The following is a 23,726-nucleotide window of genomic DNA, read 5'->3' on the forward strand; positions in this document are numbered from 1 at the left end:
ATTACTTTACAGTTACTTTTGTGCCTGTTATACTTCCTTACTAGATATAAGCTTCACAAGGGCAGAGGCCAGGAATATCCCTCTTTAGTTCTTAGTACAGCATGCTGCACAATGTTCTTAATGTCATGTAACTAAAATATAAGTTGGAAGCTGGAAGGTCTATTATGCTATTCTCCATGAGTCCACCTGTTTGCTCTGCTGTTAGGAGCCCAAGATTCAAGGAATACTACCTTGGAGTATCTTTGGATGGACCGCAGAAGAAAGCTCAAACAACCTGTCTTTCAAAATTCAATCATTAAAAAAAAGTGTTCACCAATTCAAAGATTGTGTGTGTTAGTTCCAAACAGATGAAATCCTGCTAATGTTTTACAACAGGTTAAAGCAAAAGAGTAAGTAAGTATTTAAGCTGAATAATAATTATCAATATGTTGAGAGCTGAATAGATAGAAGAACCAGAGGGTCCAAAAGGGACTTTTACTTAAACTAACACAGAAAAGTAAAGCTAGAAAGCAAGACACCTATGGATGAGGTTGCTGTAGCAGAATACATAATTCAATCCAAATCAATACTGCAGTAGACAAAGGATTGGAGTTGCCATTAAGAAGACCTGGGCTCAAAGCTGACCTCCAACACCAAACAAATGTGGATAAATGGATAATCTATCTAAATTCTCTAAACCTGTTTCTTCAAATGTTAAGAGATAAAGCCTGCCATCTTTCATCTACATATCCCAAGTACATAACATAATGTTGTGTAAATATTGGGTACTTAACCACTATCTGTTGCATGATAAGTGAAACATACTAGGTTAAAAATCAGATATAATTTTACTAAACTTGTGTAAGGTAAGAAAAAAGATCATGGCTTAACTATACTTTTGTACAATTCTATATATGATTTTACTGGAATGCATAAGTAAATTAATGCATGTAAACTGCATACTGAAAAATACAAAAAAATTTCTGAGAGTGCATATTAGGATTAAATAATTGTTACCATGGGAATATGCAGCCAAAATTATAAGTGTACAAGAAAGCAATTCAGCAAATATACTTGCATTTTAAATTCTGTACAACTTTGCATTGTCTACTAGGCCAAAGGCCTCCACAGATGATTTATGAGAAAACACAAAGGATAGGACAGGATGTAAGGGCAACAGAGAAATTGTGATCTGCATGAACAGAGAAAGTCACTATGTCAATGAAATAACAACCAACAAAAATATGAATGAAGTAATCAAAAGATACTATTTTACATATTCAATTAACATTTCTAAACTTTAATAATTTTAATACAAAAATGAGTAAATTTAAAGTCTCTACATTAAGTTCTTTTCTCAAAGCACTTTTTTTTCTAAAATAGTAGGTTCCATTTCTCCCCTTCCATACTTAAAACAAAACTGGCTAACCATTAGATTGCAAAATCCATGATGCCAAGAATTAAACTTGTAATATACTATAGAAATCTTGCCCATATACTGACTGATGAAGACACAATTAAAAAGCAGGTCTTTGAAAAGACTGTCGATCCAATAAATCAGCCCTGTTTCATGGACCAAAAAAGGCATATAGTTTCAAGCTGCATTAAAAGTGAATATAGTGTCCAGAATAAAAAAGGCAACAGTCTTGCCATTTATTCACCCTGGTCATATCACATTTGTTTTTACACACACACACACACACACACACACACACACACAGTTTTCAACTCTGGGCACCATTTTAAAAAGGTCATTAAAAAGCTGGGAGAGGACATCCAGAGAAAAATGACCAGGACGAGGGGTAAAAATGTGGTGGAGCTTGTTTGAATTAGGGTAAAAAAAAAAATCAGTTGATAAATTTTAATTTTCAGAGTAAGGATTATTCCTTCAGAATTGGCAAAAGCTACATATCAGGCTGGTTTGTTAACTGTCTAGACTTAAATAGTGAAAATGTATTATCTTGTGTACACTCCCCCTCACCCTCCCAAAGAGCTAATTGCTAATCATTTACCAGCATACCCCTGTTAAGGGGATTTAAGGTCATGTAAATATCAAAGATAGTTGTTTAAAATATTAACATCAAGTGGGAGTGGTGATGGGGGTCTGTGTGTTTGGGCCCAACTCACATGTGCTCAAAAAAACAGGCAGGCTATCATTATATTGCTGATGAAGTTATAAAAGTGCAGCCTTTACAGCAATATGCCATTTTACATCAAGTACAAAACTTAATTCCCTTTGATCCTATAATACCATTGTGGAGGAAAAAAATCTAACTGTACAAAAGTACTGATGGTATCTTTATTCATAATAAGAAAAAAACATGTTTCCAACAACTGAGATGTTTGATTTATCATTTATTTATCAAAATATTTGTCATATAAAAGTATATTAATGTTTACTATATTAATGTATAATATTAAACAACATAAAATTTCAAATAAATATGGGCAGACTTAATTGAAATGATACAAAGTTAAAAAAAAAGAATCAGAACATATAAACTGATTTTATATGAACAAATTAACAAAATCCAGAAAAAGAAAGAATAATTAAAAAGAGGAGAGAAACAAAATATTTCTGTCACAATTTGGTTAAAATCAATATACACTTTAAAAAAAACAAGTATACAGCAGAAGTTTATGTTTCATGCATATGCATTTTTATCTGTGCATGGGAAAATTTGTTTTTGTAGATAATTACTAAATTTAGAATGAATCTTAAAAAAAACTAAACAAACATGCAATTCAAGGATTGGTGGAAAGCAAAGAGTTCAAAAGTCAGGACATTTGAGGTCAAATTCTAATCTGATACTTAATACCTTCATAATCAGAAATTCAACCAATCTATAAAACTTTGTAAGTCTGTTGTAAGTTTGTTTTCTCCTCTGCGTAGTGGCTATATTAATGCTCTATTGCAGAGTTGTAAGGAAAGCACTTTGTAACACATATCACTTGATAACTGTGAGTTACTATTTAACTTGGAGACACAAAAGATTTAGGCAAGTGATGAAGTAAGAGAAGGACATTAGATTCATAGTAAAAATACCTCACTTCAAAAACTGTTTCTACAATTTGAGCAATTTGACTTAAACCTCCGTGGGCATTAGTTTTTGCATCTGTAAAACTTGGGGAACAAAGGAAGATTTTGAACTAGGTGGTTTCTAAAGTCTCTTTCAGCGTTCAATCTCATTAACTTAAGAACTTCATATATTTTGAGATTCGTCATATGAAAATGATATTAGAATGGTTCTGCTTGATGCAGAGGATATTAGTAAGTGAAAAGTATTAGGAAAGCACATTTCAGTTTTTATAAGGGAAAACTTTGTAATAGAGACATCTCAAAACCAGAATAGATTATTATCTAAGTGGATTAAAATATCTATTTTTAAGCAAAAATTTCATGATAAATTGTCAACAATGATGTAGACAGGATTTTTCTTTTAGATAAGTGTTGGAATAGAGGACTTTTGAACTCTCTTTCATATCTGCAATTCTATGATAATAATGACACTGGTGTAAAGTCTAAAAGACTTCGAATTTTTTCCACACTATCTTTTAGATTTTTATCCACAAAAAAACTATGAATAAACTGTATAATGATTTGTAGTTAATCCTGCTATACAAAATATATATAAGAAAATATAGTTCAGGTTTAAGAAACTAAAGGGATTAGTAGTGTGTGGTTTCAACTATATAATATTATAATAATGTATAATATTATACATGAAGGATATTCAATAAGAGTTGGAAGGCACAAGACATGATAAGCAACTGAGTAGCAACACAAAAAGAAATGAAGATGACTCTCTCAATAGTCAGTGATGTTACTCAAGAAAATCATAAAGGAAATCAACTGTATAAGTGAGACCCAAAACATACTAGTTAAAGGTAAAAAATCAACACAAATTAAGATAAAGAGGAAAAGGCACTATGTATGGCAGCAACAACTTCAAGGTAACCTATTCCAATTAGTTATTATCCAAAAATAAAAATGGAAAGAAAATTATTTCCTTTACCATCATTTCCTGAAAAAGTTTTAACAAAATTTTGTCCCATTAAGAACCCAGAAATTGCCTTAACCAGCAATTTCCCTAGCAAGCAAAAATAAATGGCAGCCTAGGGTAGAATTTTTAAATTCAAAAATTATTTTAAAACCTAGAGTAAAAAACAATGAAAGAAAAAAAAAACAAGCCTGAAGTAGACTCAAAATAAATAAACAAAAATTACCACTTAAAATCAAAAGAAATAATGGAGTGGTGTTGGCGGAGATCTAAATAAAGAGAGAAAATACCTTTAAATCTCAAATTACATTAAAAGCAATGAACATCAAAACTCTTTGGAACTTGTTAAAATACAGAACGGTAAATTAAGTGAAAGAGGCTAGAAAAGAAATCATCAGAAATAATTAAATTTAATAACCTAGTGTTGTATATAAACTAGCTAATATTTCTATTTGATAAGAACTGCTTAGAAAACTGGAAAGCAGTTTGGCAGAAATCAGGATGAATATTTTATACCATAGACATTTCATAATAAGCTCAAACTGAAATATGTCTTAAAAGAAAAAGATTATACCCTAGAAAAAAGAAGAAAATTAGACTAGATAATTTTCATACTAAGACTAGGGAAAGAATTCTTAAGTGAGAAGACCAGAGAAAATAAAATAGGTCATTTTGACTACATGAAATTAAAAAAAAACTTGTACATGAACAAAATCAATATAACAAGGAAAAAATATATTGATTGTGGGGAAAAACCAAAAACCTTTGCATCAATTATTTCTGATATGGATCTCATATCCAGTGTGTGTGTGTGTGTGTGTGTGTGTGTGTGTGTGTGTGTGTAAAAGAAATTAATATAAATGTTTAAATCCAAGAGTTGCTCCCTCAATGGACAGGTAATCAAGGTGTATGAACAAACAGTTTTCAAAAAGATTGCAAACTACTAACCATTAGATGATAGATTAAAGATTTCTTGCAGAAAATAATAGAAATGCACATCAAAACAATCCTGAGTTTCACCTCATACACAGCAAATTTGTAAATATAACAAATGTGAAAATAATTGATTGTGAAAGGACTGTGGGGAAAAAAAAGCACACTCTTATAGCATTGGTGGAATTGTGAATTGGTCCAAACTTTCTGAAAAACAATTTCAAATTATACTGAAAATAAAAGTAAAATATCCACAAGAAAGGGTGCGCCAAACTGCATTTGGAAAATGTTACAGACTGTTTCCCAACACACAATCTACCTTTTAAATAAAAATGTTTTCCCAGAAATGTTTTATATCATGAATCTAGGAATCAAACAATCTTTGAAGAATCAAAGTTACAGGTAACCCAAAAGGCAATGAAGATATATAGTGAGTATTAAGTAGACTGTAATATAAATTACATGCATGAAATAGTAAGAGACAGTTTTGAAGAAATGCATGAGTGAAAAACTTAGGCAATTATTTAGCAAAAGGGAGGGGTAATAGATGAAAAGAAATTAAGTATTGCACTGTTACTCACAGAATGCATAAAGACCCATCGAAATGCAGATCCTTTGTAAAACATCTATGAAAGAACATCAGCCAGAAAGGACACGGGATAAGAAATCACAGTTGGGCTGCAAAATGCAGAAATCTATTAACATGATGAAGTTACAAATACATGTTTATATTCTTTTCAATCAGCACTGACCAACTTTTTAGTCTTGACAAACTATACTTGCATAATATTGGCAGCCTAATTCCCATGTTATGGTTAATTATTCCAAGAAGCAAAAGCTTTCACCTCTTGCTCTGTCTGCTGTGATCAGTGATCACAGTATGTGGCAAAATTATAATGTACTTTGACTTCACTTGATATTAGTCATCTTCACTTTTCCTTTGCTGATTTATGTGATATTTTCTTATAATTCCTCCTCCTTCTTACACCATCCCAGCCACTTGTCACTTATATTCCTGAACATTCTTATATTTAGCATTTAACATGGTCATACTCCCATCACATTTTTCTTCCTCTTTCCTTTATACTTAATCTCTCTCTCCCTCCTATCACTTCCTATATCTCCTTCTCATGTCACTCTTCCTCCCTCCCTACATTCATTCTTTTTTTCCTCCTTTTTCCCTATCTATCCCAACCTCTTGGTTTAGAACACGTTTGTCAGCACAATCTAAAGCAATCATTCTATCACTAACAACCAAAGACCTGAGCCAGGAAATAGTTAGATTTAGTAATGATTAGAGAATAGTTGCTGGGTCAAGTAGAAACAGACTCAATACTGCAAAAGAATAAGAGTTAATCTGGGGAGGAAGACATGAGATCAATATTACATAATAAAATGGGGAATTGATGACCTTGAGCAACAGTAGAAGTAGTAGCACTAAAAAAAAGCAGCATAGCATAAGAGGAAAAGTGCTAGACTTGGGGTTAAAAGGAATCTGAATTCAAATTCTGTTTCTGACAACTGCTAACAGTGTGACCACATTCAAATCACTAAACTTATTTAAGCTTACAAACTGCCATAAAAATACCTGTGATTTTTCATGTAAAGAAAAGTATGTAAAGTTCTTTACAAAGCTTAAAACATTATATAAACATCAGGTAATAAATAGGAATTTCACATTACAATTCTTCAAAGCCTATTAGGTTAAAAAATAAAAGCTGAACAAGGATGACATAATTTAGAGATAATACTATAATCAGTGGTTGGTATTACTAATAATTTTAGGAAGGAATGGAAACTTTATGTATGATTCTAGATTATTTTGCTTAAAAGAGCAATTTATTTCAAGGACATATTTTGCATATATGTTAAATAGGAACTGAAGTTATCACTGTGCTTCAGAGAAGATAAATCATTTAACAAATGCTTTACTGGTTTTATGAAAATCATTAAAACTGCAAAAGAAAGAAGAAATTGCAGAAAACTTAGTCAAATGCAATTATTATATCTACACTTGGAAGTTTGCAAAACTAATACAGTAAAGGCAAAGGACATGATAAAACATTACCATTAGAAAACAATTATATTACTGCTGACTTCTCCACATTTACCAAAGAGTAGGACATCTATTTTGAAACAGAAAACACATAATTCATGTTTGTAATACAAGTGTAAATTAACAATGGACTTATTCAAAAACATTAAAAATATTTACCTAAGAAGTTACTATTGAGAACAAATAAAACTGGTTTTAATAACTTTTAACTATGTGGTAGTGAAAGACATTTTATAGCTGAATATCTGTCATCAGTTCTCAGTTTTTCAGGACTGCTGATTATTGTCTATTGTGGAATATTCATGCCCTTTCCATTATTGTGATTTATCTTTTAATTCGTTCAACAAAATACTGTTTTTATTTGCATAGCAATATGTTAAATATAGTAGAAATAAAGTAGCAGAACTTGGTCCTTCATGTCACCCCTACTCTAAAAGCGACAATCTGGAGGAACTGAATATAAGCGCACATGAAAAGTTAAACAACAAAAATGGTTTAAAAAAAAAAAACTGACCTAGCAATACCATATACTAAGTTTATAATTCAGAGATCAAAGAAAGAAAAAAAGAATCCATATATACAGAACTATTTATAGCACTGCCTTTTATAGTGGTTAAAAAATGGAAAATAAGGGGGTAACCATCAAGTAGAGAAGAAATGAACAAATTATAGTATGTGATCTAATGGAATAACATTGGGCAATAAGAAATCATAAAAGAGATGGAGTAAGAAAAAAGTACAGCCTGAAGAAATGGGCAGAACCGCAAGAAAAAATTATAAAATAATACTATAAAGACAAAACAAAGTCTGAAAGTCTTAGTAATTCCAATCAGTGCAATGACTAACCACTATTCCAGAGTACCAATGACAGAGAATGCTGCCTACATCCTAACAGAATAATGGACTTGAGATTTAGAGTGAGGCATAGTTTTGTATATGACAATTTGTTTTATTTGATTACAAATCAAAAGGTTTTTCTTTTTTCTTGTTTTAATTGGAAAAGGGTGAGGAGAAAAAAATAAATGTCAGCCAACTGAATATAAGAAACTTCTCAAAGCAAAAGATGAAGTGTAAAGTGAGACAGGCAGGAAGAAAAAAAGGACAACCATTAGCTAGAATTAAAAGGGAGATTTCAGGAAGTAGATAGAACTTGAGCTAAATTTTGAAAAAATTAGGTTTTATTACGATTTGAAAAGATGTAGAGGAGTGGGGAAAATTATACCTTGCTTTAAAAAGCAAAGGCAGAATATCTTATAGACCCCTAATATTGACATTCACTGCAAGTGTTCTATTTTCTTGTTCAAAAACTCTGAATTTCCTTAAAGTGATCATAATCTTTCATCTTGTTCTGTGCCTCATTCCTTCTAAACCTATTCTTCATCTTAACTATGACCTTCAATCCCTCCATCCCACGTTGGCATATCAAGTCATCCCACTTGCTCTGCCTTCTCCCTTCCCAATTTTGTCCCATTTGAGGAACCTGTTCTCTTGAATCCATTTGCATACTCACAAAATTGTGCTTAACTTCATCCACTACAGATTTATGCTGGCTAGCTGAGATTGGCTTAGTGCAAGAACTCAATCCTGACACCTGATTCCTTATCCCATTCATCATAGTAGCCCTTGAAAACATTTTCTTCTTTTCTCAAGATACACAAAACACTCCTTTCCCTCAATCTTCCTTGGTGAGGAGGACGTTTCTCTATGCTTCACCAAAAATGTTTAGGTCATTCATCAAGAACTCTCTTCTCTCCTCTTCTTCACCCTTATCCTCTGCAACTGATTACCCCCATGATCATTCCCACATTTCTAATCTTCCATCTCTTCCTCTTTACTGGTTCCTTCCCTGCTGCCAACAAACCCAGGTCTCATCCTTTGCTTGATCTAACCATACTGGATTAGCAACTGTTTTACATTTCCCCCTCTTTTTTGGCTGAAGAAAGTCATCTTCACTAGGTGCTTCCACTATTACTCTTCTCTCTTCTAAATCCTTTGTAACCAGGTTTTTGGTCTTATCAAATGAAATTGCTTTCTCCAATTACCAATTGTTTGAGCTAACATATCTAATCCTTATTCTTCTTTACATCTCTGATCACCTCCTCCAGGAAATTCTTTCCTAAGTTTTTTTTTTTTTTTTTTTTTTTTAAATAATGCTCTCATAGTTTTCCTATCTTGACACATACTACTTAAATCTCTTTCACTGGTTCTTCATCCATGTTATGGCCATTAACTCTGGGTACTACCCATAACTGTCTTTGGATCTCCTTTTTTCTCCATATAATTTTCATTTGATGATCTTACCAGTTGCTATGGTTTTGGTAAGTCATCTTAATATTTATAATTCTCAGATATAATCTTTTTTTTTTTACCATGAGTCCTTCATCATCAACCACCTGATGGATATTTCTAGTTGAAAATACCATAAGCATTTCAAATTAAACATTCCAGAAAAGGATTAGCTTTCTTTTTAAATTCACTATCTCACAATTTCACTATTACTGTTGAGGGCACCATTATTCTCCCAATCACCCTAATTTGCAACCTCTATAACATCCTGTTTACTCATTCTACATAGGCAATCAGTTGCCAAATCTTATACTTTAATTCTTTCCTATTTGTCCCCTTCTTGTTCTCATTGTAATCATTCTGATTCAGACACATCACTTCTAATTTCTTTGGACACCCCACATATACTATTACCTGCCATACCTTACATTTTCATTTTCTACATTTCTTCTGGATGTCCCTTTCTCTACATTCACACAGCCACAACCTCTCATCACTTCTTGATTATTCCAATAGTGTTCCAATTCATCCTTTTACTCAAATCTTTATTCACTTACATCATCCTTGGAGCTGCCAATGTAATTTTTCTAAAGCACAGGTCTGAACATGTTCACCCACACCATTCAAACTCTAAGAGATCCCCTATTACCTATAGAATCAAATATAAAGTCCTTTTTTAGGGATTTAAATCTTATACCTTTGTTCACTTTCCAGCCATATTCCTTTATTTAAATACAATGTCTTACCTCTTCATGTCTTTGCATAGGCTCTCCAGAATACTTGAAATACTTATGAAAGTACAAGACCTGGGGTCAGGAAGATAAGAGTTCAAATTGAGCCTCAGATGACAGCTATGTGGACCCATGGTGAGGTGTTTAACATCTACCTGCCACAGCTTCCTCATCCATAAAATGGGGACAATAACATTATCTATATCCCAGAATTGTTGTGAAGATCCCATGAGACAAATTTGTAAAGACACTTAGCATGGTGCTTGCACATAGTATGTGCTATATAAATGTTCTTTCTTTCCCCTTTCTTTTCTATGTATCAAATATAAGAAAAAAGAAAAATGATATGGTTCATGTATGAATCATGATTTGCAAAACGAAAAGGTCCCCATTTCTAAGCATCTGAAAACATGAGATCCAGAATAGAGACCAGTGAGAGATTATAATTTCATTGACATGAGAGCTCAAAGTTCAGGTTTGCACACACTGCATCTCAGAGTTTAGGAAAAGTTTTCTTTAGCACTGAGGGGTTCAGTGACTTGCCCAAGATCAGTATGACTCAGAGGCAACACTTAAACCCAAATCTTCCAGATTCTGAGGTCAGTTCTCTATCCACTATATCAAGATTCCTTTCAGGAAACATTGCCTTTCCAAAAAAAAAAAAGAGAGAGAGAGAGAGAGAGAGAGAGAGAGAGAGAGAGAGAGAGAGAGAGAGAGAAAGAAAAAAATATAATAATAAGCTATTATTTTGGTATACGTTAATATATACAGATACATATTTATATTTGATATTTTATAGTCTCTAATAGATAATGCATCTAAGTAAATTAAAGGTGTCAATTATTTAAAGAATATAATCCAAAAAGCAATTTTGGACTGGCATAAACAAGTGGTATAAAGTACAGTTACAGGAAAAGGGAATATCTGACATTAAAATGATTCAGTTCTTAATTTTATACAAGTATATATCAAATCTTTCACATAGCTCTTATGAAATATATGGTTTAATGTCTAAATATAGAAAGATTAAAAGCTTTTAACATGTTAAATGTCCTATCATTTAATTATTTTAAGTAATTAACTCAAGCTGAAGAGGTTCAAAACTAATGGTATGAACCATATATTAACTACTGGAAAAGAATAAGAGTTACATTCATTTGTGGAGGTGGGAGGTCCACAGGTGTTATATATTGTACCTGTTTTTGGACTTTTTCAATGCACTAATTGTGGAGATAATTACAATGTAAAAAACAAGTCAATTAATAAAAACTTATTTTAAAAAATAAAAAAGGATATATGCTTAAAAACATGATTTTAAAACATCCTACCAACTTCAAAGAGGTTTTCACCTAGAGAAATAACTGTTATTGCTCACTCCCTTAATTCTAACAATTGAGAAATCTGAAGTTATGAGGAGAGTTTATAACTTCTCAAAATAACCTAAAAACTCATCAAGTCAGAAACAGAGAGGAATGTAGATGAAAGGAGTACATAGATACAAAGATAGGTCTTAAAATGAACCAAAAAAGGGGGAAACAAATATTTGAAAATAGTAGAAGTATCATCATTATTTTAAAAGTGTAAATGCTGGAATCTTTGATTTCTATGTTTAGTGTAAAAAGATGTGTTAACAGGATTTATGTTATCTTGAATTCATGTTAAAGAATGGCAACTGTCATTGCCTGGAAACACACCAGCTGTTTGATAAGCAAGATAAAAGAGAAGGGAGAAAACAAGTAGAATGGCATATAAATATAAATTCAAAATACTTTTTTCCTCATTAGTTTTTATCAATTCTCAACACTTCACAAAGCAGTTAAAATTAGTATTTACCATTCATTTCTTTTAGCCTGCTTTCTTGATATATTGAAGGCTTTCAGAGAGGCGAATAATTGAAAAAAAATTAGAAATGATAGGAAGGTCATATTTTGCTCTAGGCAGACAATATTCAGCCCTAAGGAGATTTTAGGATGGACATTGCTAAGTTAAGTAATATCTAGACCACCAGGACAGAGAAAGGGATTGGGTACATGGTATGTGAGAGTGGCTCTTCCCAAAAATCTCACACACACACACACACACACACACACACACACACACACACACACACACACACTTTTTTTTTTCCTTGAGGGTGGGACTACTTTAATATCTCTAGCACATAGCACAAAGTAAAGTACTTACTTAATAAATTCTTTACAAACAAAGAAATGAATCGATGAAAAGACTGAAAGGATTTGAATGTGATAAGTTTTTAAATAAATATAATGCTGTCATATGGAAGTGGGGGTTAAACTTGTTCTACTTAGTCCCATACAGCAGAAACAAAGGCAATATTTTGAGAAATGCAAGGCAAATTCGTGTAAACAAAAATTTTCTAATATTTATGGCTGTGACAAAGTAATATGATACTTGAGAAGGTAGATAATCTCCTCCCCTCTCTCCCTTTGAAAGTAATCAAGTACAGGCTGCCATTTAATTAAGGGTATATGAAAAGAAGTTTCTTTTTCAATTCAGAATCCCTTGCAACTTTGTGAAATATGCTATTGTATCCCTTTAAAAGGAAAAAAAAAGACTTTTACTACTTTGACTGGATATTGGCAGTTATTGAATTTTTTATCTTTGAATTTTTATTTATTGAAATATCTTTAACCTGATTTATAATTTTTAAAATAACAGTAAACAGGGAGTTTGATTTTAGCAGCACTAGCCAGTGAACCACACATAATTTAGTTATGTCTCTAAGACTCTTAAAAATTATCAGATAATACTTAGGAAACACATACTATGATATCTTAATAATTTCCATTAAATGATAAAGGAGTGTTCAAAAGAAGATAGTCACTGTCAAAAATAAACACCTTACCTATTTGAGAAACTTAATCTGAATGTGTTGGTATTTGGTATAAATGATTACACAGCATGTCACTTAAAACTGGAAATTGTCTAGGTGAAACAATCACAAGGAAGTTACAATGTAATCCAAAGCTATTCAGAAGTAGAAATAGACATTACTATTCCTAACGTCAAAAAGATCACACAATTCCAACACACTTCAGAGAAAACGTCCAGACACATCCTAAGCAATTTAAATTCCATTTTCACAAATTCATGATTTTCCTTTTAAGACTTTTTGTTATTATACATTTTCTAGTAAAATGCATAATTTATTTTTAATCCAGGTTTATGATTTTAAACTATACACTTCTAACTTGCTAAGAGTTCTGGATGTCATATTATAGAGCCAGAAATACACAAGAAAGGAAAGAAAATAATCTCAACTTGGAATGCACTTTAATCTTGAAGGGGTTGTTCTTAAACACAACAATTATCTTCTCAATATGGCATAGTATTTAGTAATACTTTAATTTCATAATTAAATCTACATAATCAGTGTAGTTATAAAACCTGTGTTCTCTATGGCAGATCTTTCCTTTTAGTGGTCTTTCTTATTTATTTTTTTTATTTGTTATTGTTCTTATATGTTTTCTCCTCCTAAAGATTTGTCTGATATCACTAAAAACTGTAGGAAATGGATCTGACTATAATTATATATAAGAAAAGTGGTGCCAAATAATTAATTCAAGATCAACACTGCCATTACTGAAATTAGTTTCAATTAAAAATCTGGTTTTATAATGATGTTTTAAAAAGAAAACAATTTTCTCCTACTAGGTCAGATTTCATACCCAATGTTCTTCATGTTATGTCCAATATAAAGTCTTTGGGAAGTCTCTGAAATATTATCTCTATGCTAAATTAAACTCATTGTTTCCACTTCAGGAACTGAACAACTAATTATACTCTGTTGACTCAACAAAATTTAATTTTCAAACTATATTCTCAAGTTCAAATTCTGAAAGAATAACAAAGAGATCATTTCTTCCTAAAAGATAAAAACATATCTCTATATTAACAAGTCATTTAGGACATCCCATGTTCAAATACATGTGGTAACTGAAAATACTGACAACAAATATTTAAGAACATTAATTAACAAGCTTTAAAAGCAAATTATAAATCTGTGCTTTCTATCCCATTATGCCATATGTTATGAGTACAGCACTTATCAAAAGTATGTTCATTTGAAAACTTAACTAAAGTTAATTGCATAAAAAGCCAGTCCTTTAGAGTCACTTGTTTATCTTTCAATCTATAAATCTATAAAATCATAGATTTAATAAAAAGAAGGCATGCTGTCCAAACCCACCAAAGACTAGCAGTAATTTTTCATTCAATTGTAAGCTCTTTGTGAGTAGATTTTGTTTCTTCTTTGTGTTAATTTGTATCCGATGGCCCTAGTTTAGTACCTGGCACAGAGTAGATGACTAATAAATCTCTACTAAAAACAGAGGATCTATATATTACCCAAATGACATTTCTGGATAAACTGTACTATGATAATTTTGTGAATAACAAACACTAGTAAATTCAAGAATCTATGTGAAAGAAAATCTTTCCAATAAATTCATACAAAGCATTGGATGTTTTAACTATCATAAGGGCAGTTTGAAGAATAACACATCTTATTTTTCCTCAATTAAAAATTTTTTAAATTAAATTTACATATGCTTTTGCACATGGATATTGAAGAGTCTATTTAACACAATAGGATTATGGCTAGAATTCACCTCACCTGATATATTTATTTCTTCCAATTTTTATGAAGAGGTAAGAGTTCATTTTATTTTAAATTAATATAAACATAAAATTGTGAAGGTTCATCACTTACAGCAGCCATTTCAATGCAAACTGCAATGATCCAACAGAGACCTTTCTGAAGCGACTATATTGCTCAAGACAATGAATGACTCCTTTATTTCCTTAGTCCCTCCCAAACATATCAAAAATATTTATAATGTAGTAAGCTTCAAAAGATTTATATAATTTTTTTCTTAAACATAAGTATTCAAAGAAAGATTACAGAGGTTTTTTATATTTTTAAACTTCCCTGAGCCATGTTATCTTCAAAATGTCTGCTGGCACAGGCAGGATAGTTTATGATGAAACAGCAGCCTCCTGAAAGCTGCTATGAGGAATAAGTAGATTTTCTAACTAAAGCACATTCATATTTGCTTAAAATTACACAAACCCAGGAGCAAATTGTACAAAATTATTCTGTTCAATTATCCTGCAATTAATTATTTGCAATTTTTTCCATAATGAATAAATTAAAATGATTAGTTTAAAATGCTAAAGTTAAGATTATGACAAATGTTTTCACAGTAACTCCATTAAAAAAATTTCTAGCTAAAAATGTTTAAGCTTAATTATTTAATCAATAATCCAAGTAATTGTGACAAAATGTTTTTAGCTAAACAAAAAAAAACATACACATGCACCTACATTTTTAAAATAAAGTTTAAGATTTAATCTTGCTTAAAAACCAGTGAAAAATTTTTGAATGAATCTTTCATTTAAATGTCTGTATTAAATGTCCAAAAATACAAAATGTGTTTAATATACAACTATAGATATGTAAATATTATTTAATTTTTGTATGTCTATAGTTTAATGCACATATGACTGGGGAAATTAAGAAGAATTAAAGAGAAGACACTTTTGGTGCTTGTGCTATTTCTTCTCTCTCAAAAAAAAAAAAAACCTTTAGTTATTTGGAATAACCAAAAATTAAGGCTTAAGTAGCAATTATTTTTCTACTGTGTGACTTTTAAAAAAATAACCTTTGCTTCAAGAAAATTAATGCACAAATGTTAGGTTAAAACTCATTTAAAAATAAAGTTAAAGTTTACATAGTACTATTGACTCAATTAAAACCCATCTTACAATAAACATTTTACATTTATTCAGACTAAGATTTGCTTTGCTTTAAAAAATGTCAATGTTATATAAATATGAATTTATAAAACAGTTTAGTGATTTGCATTATAAAAATATCCACCATCAATCTTCTCCCACAAAAAAGTTTCTTTGCCCTAGGTTTGCTTTCCCAGAACATTTTAAATGGGATCCACATACAACTTAGAAACCAATCCATTCCATAGTTTTGTTTGTTTGTTTGGTTTTTTTGCTATACAATGTGAATTTAGACAAATCCCTCAAATTCTCTGGGGGCTCAGTATCCTCATTTGTAAAATGAGAGATTTGTGTTAGATGATCCCAAGGTCCCTTCCAATTCTAAATTCTTTGAGTTGATAATATAAGTACTCATAAATATTTAACTCCAGTAGTTCTTAATCTAAAGTCTGAAATTAAATATATATATGTATATATTTATCCACATATATACATATACATATGATATGTAAATCTATATATGTATGTGTGTGTGTGTAGATACATACGTTTTCCATGCAAATGATTTCCTTTTTAACCCTATTTCTCACAAGGAGTCAGCATGACAACAACAAGGTTATAGAGCCCCTGATTTGGTCTCTTATTAAACTTCACTCCTTAGGGGAAAATAATTAGAAGCATCAATTCACACTTTACCATACTATCAAAAGTTTGTCATTTTTCAAATATGGAAATTTTAAGGCCCAGAGAAATGAAGTGACTTGCCCAAAGTCAGAGTTAAACCCTTATACTTGACTATAATATAGAGCATTCTTTCCACACATTCAAAAAGTACAGTGTTATATGTCATTGGGATGGGAAAAAAACAAAACTATAGTCCTATAGTTACATATGAAGAATTTGGATGTTGCCTCCATTATTTCTATGCCTCAAACATCAGATAAAAAACTCTTGCCATTTACACAGTATCATATAACTGTTTACTGATTATTACTTAAAAGGTTGTCAAACAAAATATTATTTTTCAACTACTTTTAAAATAACATAAATATAAATATTTTGTTCTTTACTGAAAGATTTATCAAAAATCCAAATCTATTTTATTAATAAGCTTGAGTTTCTCCCACTCATCTTCATTGTTTTTTTAATCACTTTAATTTACAAAAATATTTTCCAGGATATGAAATTTACCTTTAACACAAGGTTATTTAACACTTTAAAATGTCTTTTATGATATTGAAATTTAGCTATCCATCCAAATGAATAGGGAAAATATGCTAAAATTTCTGCAAGAATCAAGAATTTATCCAAATGTTCCAACACTTATTTTAATTTAATAAGATAGCTTTGTACTGTAAACTTATAGAATTTAACTAAAAAACAATAGTACATAGGCAAAATATCTCTCATAAAAGTACCAGTCATAGTCCCTATTCAATATAGTTGGGTTTTAATCACTGTGATTATCTTGTTTGCACAATTTGTTGGCTATTTCTTTTTTTCCCAAGTTGTGCTTGCACTTTGACCACTTTACTATTTCTCTTGATATCAATATGCCTCTCTTTTGGTCAATGATATCCATTCCCAGGGAAAAACAAAACAAAACACCTAAACCACACCATATTTCTCTTTGCCAATGAAAAATAAAAGTCTCCTGAATTGGAATTGATTTTGATGTAATCTTTAAAATGTGACATGTACTATGTTAGTGAAAAATGATTAATTTGTAATCAAAAGAAAACCAGAGACAATATCATTCCCCCCCCAAAAAAATTAATATTTAAAAGACAAAACTACTAACCTCCTAGAAAACAAGCAGGTGGACCACCCAGTCTCCAGACATTTTAAGAGTTAATTTGACAGGTTTTTCCTTTCATACTCATCAAGTAATTCCTCTTATTCCAAATATTACTTTTATTTTGGAATTTCACAACACTCCTTCTAAAACATAACAGGAATTCCTAAAATCAAATCTGGTGAACACTTCCATAAAGAATGGCCGGAATAAGGGGCAGCTAGGTGGCTGGCCCTGAAGTTAAAAAGCCCTGAGTTCAAATATGATCTCAGAAACTTGACACTTACTAATTGGGTGACCCTCGGGAAGTCACTTAACTCTGGGAATTGCCTTGCCAAAAAAAAAAAAGAAAAGGGGGTAGGGGGACAACTCAATTATGTTTATTAAAAGCTGTAAGCTAAAGGTTTTGTGGTAAAAAATAGTCGACAATATTCAGTGAATAAAGAACAAAGTTTCTGTTTTAAGGGAAAGCCAATACTTTTAAGTATTATACAGCCTTCAGAAAGGATCTCTACTGAGGGCTAGTTATTAAAAGACCTTTAAAATCATTTACAAAGAAAATCAACCTTGCAAATTACAAAATAAATTAGTAAAAACAAAAGCCCTTGCTCATTTACACCCTCAAATAACTGCCTATATCCACTCTGATCTGTTCACTGATAGCTAAAAGTGACTTGTAGCCTATAATTAAGAAATGCAACATAGTTACCTTATAAAAGCTTTTCTTTTTCCAATGGAACATAGCTATAGGGCTATCAATTATAGCTTGCATATATACAGTATTCTAAGGTATTTGCTGAGTGTTTTTATATACTTTATCTTACTTAGATGATACAGTAGATAAATACTGGACTTGGAGTCAGTAAGATCTGAATTCAAATCTAGACACTTATTAACTATATGTCCCTAGGTAGTCACTTAACCTCTGCTTTCTTATCTGTAAAATGAAGATGATAGTATTTTTCAGGATTCTTGTGAAAATAAAAAAATTAAAAACTAAACCATTCACATAGAGCATTGCAAACCTTAAGACTTTACATAGTTATTACTTGATCTTAATAATAGCCTTGTATACTAGGCAGTATATACATAACCCATTTTTACAGATGAGGAAATTGAGACTCAGGTTAAAAACTTGTATAAGGTCTCCTCACCTATTAAAGAGTAAATTCAGGACCAGAATCCAAGTCTTCTGGGAATTCCAAGACCAGTAGCGTTTTCATTAACCATAGAATATATTATTGGCTCTCAAAGATTTTTTAAAAACCAATCAGGTATTTAAATTGTTATTCAAGAACTGATTGCCAGTTCAAGTAGTGACTGTGTGTGTTTGTGTGTGTGTGTGTGTGTGTGTGTAATACAATAGTCATATTATCTTTTACTCTTTCCATTTCTTTATTTAGTATCTCATCAAAGGACAGGAATTTGGTCCAAATTAAAAACAGTAAAAGAAAGAAAGAAAATCTTAACCCAAATATAATCTAATTGATGGCTAAAGAGAAGATTCACATTAAACTGTGGTATTCTTTTATAGTCCCACTACCTCCTTCTACTGACAAAGACAACCTTAGCTGTATACTCCCATTTGTTCTTTCAGGACATTCTGTTCTTTCAGGAGAATGGGCATTGCAACTGTTATCTGGGAAAGATATAATCTTGCTTTACTGCCAGAGCCACCATTGCCAGGGGGCAAACTGTATTTGAAGGAGTACCCACATAGAGGAAATCACAGATCTATCAAAGTAACTTAAGAAAAAAATGCTACTGGTGAATATTGTGCTCATGAATACCTTATTTTTCATGCTGGTACAATATCAACTTGGTTGGGAAAAAAAAATTCCAAGACAAAAAAATGGGAGAATATCATTCAATAAATCAAGTCTTACTGAACAACAATAAAAGTTCAAATAAATGAGAAGAGTGCAGAATCCCTTTTTAAAGGGCTGTGAACTGATATTTATGCTGCAAAAGCACCAAGAAAAATCTAGTAAAGATAAATCATGTATTAAGTTATTCTGAAAGTAATATCTAGAATGAGACAGGCTTCCTTATAAAATGCCAATATGATGAAAAAAGTTCTATCCATAAGATAGAACCACTGAGATAGCAAAAATATCACTGTTAAACTCAATGTTTAATATTAAGAGTTTTCAGAGTATGATAAACTTTAAAACATTATGTAAAAAATAACATGATAAATTTTTGCTGTCCAGTTCTCCCTTAATTTCTTTCATGTAACTACTTAATTGCAAAGTTTTCCATGTAGATATGAATTGTAAAGATGGGGGGAGAGGGAGAAGATAATCAGACCAGACACCAGATAGTCAAGGCTACAGTCAAAGTACTTAGAATACTTATGTTTAACAATATCATTAGATATCAATGTATCCAACTAGAAATTGACAAAGCAACCAAGTATGCCTTAGGCATATTGAGAGCATCAACACTCAAAAGTACTCATAGAAATATACATGGTATATTTTGTTACACTTGGGAAAAGATCGAAATAAAAGGATCATAGTCCTAGAGTTAGATAAGTCCTCGGGGGCCACCTAAACCGATCCCTTCATTTTACAGATGAGGAAACTAAGGTCCACAAATATAAGAAATTGCTTGATAGTGGTCACCTCTCTGAGGACTAAACAATGCTTAAATTGTTAGCCAAGTAGGGATATAAACATTATCTTCCACCAAATTTTAACTAAAACACTATGTTAAAAGCATAGCTAAAGTGTTTATTAAATAAAAATCACCAGCAGCGGTTCTTCATCAGAGTTTTAATGAAATCACAAATATACCCAGGAAATTACTATGAACTTAGTTACATTATCTTCTGATCTTTGAACTCTTAATTTGGTCAAAAAAGAATGACAGTTAACACTGTCATCGATTATAATGATTGTAAGGCAAACTCAGAGCAGTGTATAGAACCACTCAGGTAAGAATATTCCTGCCAGAGTATTGGATACAGTTAGTAACTCAGCTTTAAAGCTGATATTCTGAAGATATTCTGAAACCAAAAAAATACAAATGGGTACTTGTCTAGAAAAGATAGGTAGGAAAGATAACTTTCAAAACACTCAAGAGCCATTTCCCCAATATCTTGTAAATAAATGTAATTATACCCCAAGGTTGCTACTCCGAGATCTTACCTGGTAAAGAAGTCTGGTAAAGTCTTTATGTCTTTTAACAAAGTCTGAATGAACACTCACAAGTGCCGATTTTATACGCAAGGGGAAAACTAGGAAAAGTTGTTTTTTTCTTTAAAAACTTATTTTCTGGACAAAAGACGATAGCAAAAACCGTTTGTTAAAAGCGATGTAGTACTGTCTCCCCCCAAGTTAAATTCCCAAGACTAAAAAACTCCAGACACTAGTAGTCCAAGTGTGAACCTAACCACCCCCTGCTTCATAATTTTCCTTCATGGCAATGCAATATTATTTTACAAACGATCAATCATATTTTCAAGGTGGGCTTTCGGTTGCTTTTCACCAGACTATCTCAAAGCCTTTGGGTTTTCCTTCCAATCTTACGGAGATCCTCGGCAGCCAGAGGCGCCGTCCAAAGAACACATTTCAGGGCAAACAGTTCCAGTACATGCAATTTAAAAGGCTTCAGAAGCCCGGGATGAGGAAGGAGCTTTTCGAACAGGTCAGCGTCGCCAAGTGCCTAGAGACCACACGATTTGATTTCTCTCTTCCGAAGACCCCCCTCCTCCCTTTAGACGCCATTAGGACACTCACTGGGCAGTCTAATGAAGGATGAGAGGCTACTTTCTTAATAAAAAACAAAACAACAACAAAAAAAAAAAACCTTCCATAAATATCGCTTTTCTCCAAATGCTCCCAAAAGGAGGAGAAAAATACTTGCTGGTGGCGAAAACCGGGCACCGGCAACCCAGAAAAGGCACGAGAAGGGGCGAAAGGAGAAAGAACTTTTTATTATTTGCATTTCCAGGGCGGGGAGCGGAGTCTGGACCTGTTGAGGGAGGAGGGATACGGAGGCGCTGCCAGGCCCGCGGCCCCGGGGCAGGAAGCCCGGCTCGCGCCCGCGTCCTTCAGCAGTCCGGCGGCGGCAGCTGCCATTACTCGCCCAACAACGAGCCGCGCCGGCCGGGGAGCCGCGCTCCGCCGCCCTTCTCCCCTCCGGTGCTCCCCACCTCCCGGACCTAGCCACACAAACACATATCACGTTCCGGGGGTGGAAGGTGCTCCGGAAGAAGGGTCTGGGCTACCGAGCCGAGTGCAGTCGGTCTCCGGCCACCACGCGACGCCCCGGCTTTCCCGCTGCCGACCAGGCCTCGGCGCGGTCCTTGCAAGGGAAGCTTTACCCACTGTCCTTTGAAAACCACCGCGGGCAAAGGGAGGGGATGCGGAGGGGGTCACTCCTCTAATCCCTCCAAAAAAAGACACGACACGCGTGCAGAAGCCACAACGCGAGGATGCGCCGCCCACGCCCCCCCCCCACTCTCCCGATCGGGGAGCACCCCAGCGATGCCCCACGCGGCTCCAGCGGCCAACTTCGGCCGGGGCCCGAGGGAGCGAGCGAAAAAGAGGACATGCTGCGGGATGGGAGTTGGGGTCGGGAGCACGACAATGCCGGGTCCCCCTTCTCCAGGAATTCTCGCGGAGGACCCCCGCCCTCCTCCCCCCGGGAGTTGGATGCTTCTCCCCACCATTATGCTTGGGCTCCTCGCCGCCGCCACCGCCGCCGCCGCCGCCTTGGGCTCCTCCGGGCGCCCCCAGTCTCCCCCCTGCCGCGCGCACACGCACACACACTCATATATACACACATATACTCTCCCGCCCATCGCCCTCCTTCCTTCCTTCCCCCTCTTCGCCTAGCTCGGTCTTCCCAAGGCAGGGAAGGGCGGGAAGGAGCGGGGGGCGTCCCGAGGTGAGGGCGGGGTAGGGGGGGCACAGCCTGCCTTGGGGCAGGTTCCCGTGGCCGCCGCCCTCCCTCCCCCCCGGCGGGGCCCGCGGGCTCGGGGCTCGGGAGTTTGGAAGGCGCCATGTTGATAATCCTCCATCACACAACCCGCCCCGGGAGAGAGAAAGCTAGAGACCCGAGGCGGGGGGGCGGGAAAGCAGCCGCGACAATGGAGGACGAGAAGGAAGGGGCATCGGGGAGGGCGCGCGCGGGGGCCGCCTCAGGGCGGCGGGGATAGAGTCCGCCCGGCGGGGTCCCCTTCGCCCGGCCGCCCCAGCTTCAGCCTCCCCCTCAGCCCGCCCGCCCGCCTCTTCCCCACTTACAGCGTCGCTCCGCTCCTCACCTGGTGCTGCGGCGGCGGCGGCGCGCGGGCGGGCAGGCGGCGGGCGGCGGGCTGGCTCCCGAGCCAGGGAGGGAGGGAGCGAGGAGGGCGCGGGGAGCGAGGAGGGAGGGAGGGAGGGGGACCGGGGAAGGGGGGCGGCGGCGGCGGCGGCAGCGGCGGGGGCGAGAAGTTGGGAGGCGCGCCCGCCGGCCTGCTTGGCTGCCGGGGGAAACTTTTCAATCCCTTCCCCAGGCCGCTGCTGCCTCCCCCTTCACATGTTGGTTTTGTGTGCGTGCGTGTATGTGTCTGCGTGTGCGTGTGTGTGTTTTCCTTCCCTCCCCTCCTCCGCCCTCCCTCCTTCCTCCCCTCCCTCCTCCCTGCTCTCCGCTCCTTCTCTCCCTCGCTCTCTCTTTCTCCCTCGCTCTCCCCCCTTGGAGTTTTATTGTGTCTGATCCCCCTCTTCCCCCCCGTGTCCACAGGTCAGGTTTCTCGGGGTAAACAGGGTTGGTTTCCGAGGGTGCGAGGAGGAGCAGCAGCCGCGTGGGGAGAAGGAGAACTCTAGCGGTTGCCTTCGGACTTGCTCCTCTCCCCAAGCCAGGATTTAAAAAAAAAAAACAAAAACCGTATATTTATATGATGAAAATAAATCTGCATTTACACCCAGTCACCCAGAGCCTCCCGCCCCACCCCACCCCCCACCCCCACTTCTGGATGCGATTTGTTGCAACTTAACACTTCTCTCTCTTCACGGATGTGGATTCTGTCGACACGTGTGAAAAACATATCATGCACACTTGAGTAATAATGAATAGTTACTCTAGGCAAACATTTAAACGGGAGCTTTCTTTTTCATTGTTCGTCAGTGGCAACTGTAAAAGGTGTGCGAGTGTGTGTGTGATTCTGGCAAGGCTTGTGTTTAAATGGGATTACACTATTG

The 23,726-nt window shown here is 34.9% G+C and overlaps 1 protein-coding gene across 6 annotated transcripts in view; it reads right to left on the reverse strand.

Annotated features, from left to right (window-relative positions):
• ZMYND11 (zinc finger MYND-type containing 11) overlaps positions 1-23,208 on the reverse strand; it is a 132,981-nt gene extending 109,773 nt beyond the window's left edge. Inside the window, exons 1-2 of one of the 6 annotated variants that reach the window (XM_051961392.1) lie at positions 6,982-7,123; positions 5,495-5,591 (exon numbers count right to left, since the gene is read on the reverse strand). The gene's annotated coding sequence lies outside the window, so the exon portion shown is untranslated. The other 5 variants (XM_051961393.1, XM_051961394.1, XM_051961395.1 and 2 more) reach the window with 5 other exon arrangements.
• Between the last annotated feature and the right edge of the window lie 518 nt (positions 23,209-23,726).

The sequence above is a fragment of the Antechinus flavipes genome, chromosome 5, assembly GCF_016432865.1.
Source record: "Antechinus flavipes isolate AdamAnt ecotype Samford, QLD, Australia chromosome 5, AdamAnt_v2, whole genome shotgun sequence".
Lineage (NCBI taxonomy): Eukaryota > Metazoa > Chordata > Mammalia > Dasyuromorphia > Dasyuridae > Antechinus > Antechinus flavipes.